The sequence below is a fragment of the Chrysochloris asiatica genome, unplaced genomic scaffold (genome assembly GCF_000296735.1).
Source record: "Chrysochloris asiatica unplaced genomic scaffold, ChrAsi1.0 scaffold00036, whole genome shotgun sequence".
Classification (NCBI taxonomy): domain Eukaryota; kingdom Metazoa; phylum Chordata; class Mammalia; order Afrosoricida; family Chrysochloridae; genus Chrysochloris; species Chrysochloris asiatica.
In genome coordinates this window covers 19,152,674-19,158,985 of record NW_006408554.1, presented here as the reverse complement: position 1 = coordinate 19,158,985, position 6,312 = coordinate 19,152,674, and positions in this window count along the sequence as shown.

Here is a 6,312-nt window from a genome sequence, read left to right as displayed (position 1 = left end):
GGGTCAGTACTGACTCGATGGCACCTAACAACAAACAACAACAACCTGAAGCACAAAAAGAGGGGGAAAAAATGGAATGAGCAGAATCTTTTGATGTTTCTATTCAGTCTAACACTTATAATTGGTGGTGGTAAAGTACCATCAAGTCAGTTCTGATGCAGTGACCCTGTATAGGGTTTGAGGAGCGACTGGTGAGTTTGAACTGCTGATTTGCAGTTTAAACATACCTTGTGGTTCAGTGCCACACCAGAACTCCAACACTTATAATTGGCATCCCAGAAAAAGAGGACAAAGAAAATGGGTTAGAGCAAAATGTATGAAGAAAAAGTGACTGGAGTTTTTCAAAATTATATTTTTAATAAGTTTGCTCCTGATGAGCTCTGATGGGAGAATAGTCAAGCACCCAGCTGCTAACCAAAAGTTTGGTAGTTCTAACCCAATAGCTGCTTCACAGGAAAAATTTGTAGCAGTCTGCTTCTGTAGGAATTTCAGGCTTGGTAACCCTATGGGGCAATTCTATTCTGTTCTTTAGGGCCGATGTGAGCCAGCAATGACTCAACAGAAATGGGATTTGTTTGTTTGTTTGTTGTTGCTGTTAAGCTCATGATAGCTCATGAAACCCCAGACATGGTCAATTCAGAGAAAGTCACACTGAGGCACATTACAGATCAAACAGATAGGAAAATTTTAAAGCATCCAGGAAAAGACTTAAATCTACAAGGGAATAATGTTGTTGTTGTTAAGTGCCGTTGAGTCGGTTCCGACCCATAGTGACCCTGAACAGGGTTTCCGAGGCTGTAAATCTTTATGGGAGCAGATAGCCTCATCTTTCTCCCAAGGAATAGCTGGTAGTTTCGAACTGCTGACCTTGTGGTTTGCAGCCCAATTCGTAACCACTACACTACCAGAGCTCCTTTCAAGGGAATAATAATAAGTATTAAATTATATAAAACAGTGAAGGCACGAAGGCTTAGAAAAAAATTGTTGAAGTACTGAAAACAATAACTAAGTAAAACTGTTAACCGAAGTTCTAAATAAATATTTCAAAAATGAAGGATAAATAGAATAATTTCCAAATAAACAAAAGATGAGAGAAGTGCTTGCTAGCATATTCACAATACCAAAAACACTAGTTTATCAGGCTCAAAGGAGGTGATAGCAGATGGGCATTCGGATGCACTATATGACATAAAACTGATGATGGTAAATAAGAGGATAAATATAAAAGATTACTTTCTAAAATTATTTCAAAGCCAATTGACTTTTTAAAATAAGAATAATAATAGTATATTTTGGTATTTACATTATTCTAGTAGAAAATAATATGACAATAGCATACAGCACAGTAGTGCAAAACACAGAGGAATCATGAGAGAGAATACAAAATTATCCACATTCTGATTGTAGCATTTATTGTAATCAACTTTTAGAAAAGACAAATACATCCCTTTTTTGCCATAATCGCCTTGCTTTTCAATACACTTTGTCCCTCTGTCAACAAGCTTTCGTAATCTCTTATTAGAAAACATTTTCGACAGAGCTGCCAGCCACGAATGCACTGCTGTCCTCACTGCTTCATCAGATGTGGGTTGACGTCCTAAAGAGCTACTTTTAGGAGACCAAACAGGTGAAAGTCCGATAAAGTAACATCAGGACTATTGGAAGGGTGCTTTTAACACCTCAAAATAAAGTTTTTGCAGACTGTCAACAGTGTGGGCATAGGTATATGGACACGCATTGTCATGCAAGATCACAATACCCTAGATAGCAGTCCTCTGCTTTTAGTTCGAAGTTTAGGCTTCAACTCTTCAGTAAGCATCTCACTGTAATGAGCACTGTTAATTATTGAACCTTTTCAGTGTTCCAATACTGGCTCTTTAGAATCCCAGAAAACTGTAAGCATTCACTTTTCAGTTGACTTTTGAACTTCTTGTTTCCATTCCATACTCTGCCATTTACTCTCAGACAACCAACCAAGAAAAAGTTTAAAAGTCAACCATCAGTGGGCCAAGAATGTCATCAATGAGATGATCTTAAAGCTGGAAATAACTACTGTGGAAAACTGCTAGTTATGTTAATAATGAATATGATTAAAAATAATGTTGGTAATGAAGAGGATGATGACACTGATAGGTCTGAATGATGTTGATTTTATATGTAGTGATGGCTAAGATTAGCTTTTATCTGTCTTTGTTTTATTTGAAGGTATTATACAATATTTTAGCAGTGGTCTTTGTATAAGAGAGACATAGGACAGTGGTTACAGGCATGCCTCAGACCTAGATGCCTTGGTTTAAATGTTAGCTTGTTGTTGTTGTTAAGTGCCGTCAAGTCGGTTCCGACCCATAGCAACCCTGTACAGGGTTTCTGAGGGTGTAAATCTTTACGGGAGTAGAAAGCCTCATCTTTCTCCCGCGGAGCGGCTGGTAGTTTCAAACCGCTGACCTTAAGGTTCACAGCCCGATTCGTAACCACTACGCTACCAGTTAGCTAGCTCCACTAATTACCAGATGCTTAACCTCTCTGTGTTTCAACGTCTTCATCAACAAAACCTTAAAATCATAATAACTTGGTGGTGGTTATGTGCCGTGGAGTCGGTTCCGAGGCTGTAAATCTTTATGGAAGCAGAAAGTCTTATCTTTCTCCCATGGAACAGCTGGTAGTTTGGAACTGCTGACCTTGTGGTTCACAGCCCAATTTGTAACCACTACGCTACCAGAGCTCCTTAATAATACCTTAATAGTGCTATAATAAGGATTAAATTACTATATATAAATAGAATCAGGAATATGAAAAGATTTATGTCAGTGTCTGCTATCACCATTTACTGAACTGAGGTAATGACCAAGGGTGGAGATTTTGGGTATCATGGAAGCCTGTCAAGGCAGACACATTTCTTGGCTCATGCTTCATTTCTGTTGATTTAGTTGTAAACTTTTAGCACGTTAAATTATATGTGTCGGTGATTCCCAAATGAGACTGGTACCTTGAATTTACTTGATACGGCTTTCCTATCCAAAGTCTTCTTAATCCCCCCGACCATGTAAACAACACTCTAAGGCTGGGATTGGTTAGTTTTTCCATTCAACTAGATTTAAAAGGAGCCATCTCAGAAGCAGGAACAGATGATCCCAAGACCATCAACAAAGGAGAGCATGAGTGAAGTGTGAGATCCCTATCAAGAAAAGCAGTGACAGCAGAGGTGGTGGCAGAGTTGGTGACATGGAGAAGCTGTGGGCATCTAGGTCCATAGACTGAGTAACGCTATGTGCCTAAAGGCAGGAGGATGGTTTGCAGAAAGGCATCCTTTGGACATTTACATACTGACAAAAGGAGATTGGTAACACTTGCCTGAGTAGGGCTGAAACCTTGAGGCTACATGGCTGAGAGGCTGAAGACAAGAGTAAGATGCACCTTCAGTATGACAGACAAGAAGAGTTCCTGACTGGAGAAGTACAACATCCTTTCCGATCCTGAATTGTACTTTATTCACTTCCCTAATAAACTTCATAATCATGAATATCGTTATGAGTTCTTTGTGGTCATTACAATGGATTGTGGAACCCATGTGGAGCAGAGAGTGCTGTGGGAAGGATGGTTGGTGTGAGAATAGGGTAAAGAAAGTTGTAGGGTGGAAACATGTCTGACTTCCACTTCATAGGAATCAACCTTGGACTGATTGAGTTTGATTGTCTTTCCCCCTTGTGAAGCCAATCGACGTCAGACATAGCCCCGACATGATTTTTGCATACCTTCAAAGAAAATCTGGAAATATGTGGAGACATTTTGATATATTGCAGAAAAGTGGAGCTCTATGCAAGTTGCTGTTGAGTCAATTTGGACTCATGATGATCCCATGAGTGTTAGAGTAGAACTATGTATGCTTCATAAGAGTTTTCAATGGCTGACTTTTCACAAGTACATCTGACCACCATTTATCGGTCAGTTTATCATACTGTGGTGGTTTGCATGTTCCTGTGCCACTGAGATTTCAAATACCGACAGAGTCACCCATGGTGAACAGGATTCAGCAGAGCTTCCAGACTATGAAAGTCTGGGAATAAACTCCTGGCACCCATTTTAAAAGAAAATTGGCCACTGAAAACCTTATGAATAATAGCAAAACAGTGATATCATGCAAGAAGATGAGTTCCTCAGGTTAGAAAGCCCTCAAAATATAACTGGGGAAGAGCCATCTTTTGAAATGTAGTTGACCTTAATGACATCAATGGTGTAAAACTTTTGGAACCTTCATTTGTTGACGTGGCACAATTCCAAGTGAGAAGAAACAGCTGCAAACATTGGTTAATAATTGGAACATGGAAAGCATGAAATATGAATCTAGGAACACTGAAAGTTGTCAAAATGAAATGGAGAACTTGAAGATAGATTTGGTAGATATTGTTGTTGTCATTAAGTTCTGTTGAGTTGGTTCCAACTCATAGTAACCCTGTATAGAGTTTTTGAGGTACAGTGGGTTTGAACTGGACCTTGAGGTAAACAGTCCAGTGCTTATCCTACAGTGTCACACCAGTTTTTCATGGTAGGTATTAATGAGCTGACATGGACTGGTAGTGACCGTTTTGAATCAGATGATCATATGGACAACTATCCTTGAAATAACAAATTAAACAGGAACTTTGTCATATTCGTGTTTAAAAGAACATTTCAAGATCTATCCTGAACTGCAATGCTGTCAAGAAAGACCAATTAATATGATTATTATTTAAATTTAGACACCAAACACTAAGGCCAAAGATGAAGAATTAAAGATTTTTACCAACTTATAAAGCCTGAAACTAATCAAACATGCAATCAAGAAGCATTGATAATTACTTTTAAAAGTTGAAACAAAGGATAAGGGCTGGTAGTTGGAAAATATGGCCTTGGTGGCAAAAATAATACGGGAGATAGAATTTTTCAAGATCAATTTATGTCATTAGAATGACATAACTGGTGACTATACACGTAGATTTTTTTCAGACAGAATACACAAGAATCAAATTGACTATATCTTTGGAAAGAGATGTTGAAGAAGTTCAGTATCATTAGTCAGAAGAAAGCCAGGTCTGGATCAGGCTCATATGCAAGTTCAGGACGAAGCTGAAGAAAATGAAAACAAGTCTACTGTAGTCAAAATTAACACCTGAATTTAGAAGCCATCTCAAAAAATACTAATGACTAAAGACTAGACAAAGGAGCTCTGGTAATGTAGTGGTTACGAATCGGGCTGCGAACCTTAAGGTCAGCGGTCTGAAACTACCAGCCGCTCCGCGGGAGAAAGATGAGGCTTTCTACTCCCGTAAGGATTTACACCCTCAGAAACCCTGTACAGGGTCGCTATGGGTCGGAACCGACTCAACGGCACTTAACAACAACAGCAACAAAAGACTAGACAAGTTGTGGAATGACAGCAAGTAGTACATCATAAATGAAGAAAGCAAGTGGTCATTGGAAAGACAGGAAAGAAAGAAAAGACCAAAGGGTGTCAGATGCAATTCAAACACTTGCTCTTGAATGTAGATAGCTAAAGCTCCTGAATGAAAAGATAAAGTAAAAGACCTACACAGCAAGTGATAGCCACAGCGACCCCAACAACTTCCTCCTTTGAGCTGTCTCCCTCCATGGTTACCTGACTCTCAGCCTCTTCTTCCTGTGTCACATGATAGATCAATGTCAAAATCTGTGTAGCAAAGCAATTGGTTAAATAGATGGTGATGCATGAAAATGAAGCAAAACAACAAAAAGATTGAATACATGAAACCTGAAGATGGTGACAATTACACCATTTAAAAGCAGACTCTTGCATGAATCCTGGATGATGACCCCAGATTATCAGCACAGGTTGGAAATCACTGATCTTTTGTAGTTACTAGAAAGTGGAAAAGACTTGGAAGAAGCTGAAGGACATAAACACATTTGGCACTGAATGCAATGAAGTTAGAAACATGAAATCTTTCTGTATGGGCTTTTTTTGCATTATATCCTTGAATCCATTCCTTATGTCATTATTTTTTTGCCACTGTCACAGGAGAAAGATGAGACTTTCTGCTCCTGTAAAGATTTACAGCCTCAGAAACCCTATACTTGATCGCTATGAGTTGGCAAAAACTCCATGGTACATCACCACCACCACCATGATATATTCAAGTAGAATGAGATTCTTTTTATTCAGTTATGTATGTTTTCTTCGCCTAATTTAATATATCAAATAAATGAATTCTCCGAAAATAAAATAAAAGACCTGAACAGAAGAGTTTAAAGGGTGGCTCAAGCTTACATGCCTGTCATGTGTTCCCTTTGAGTTTTGGA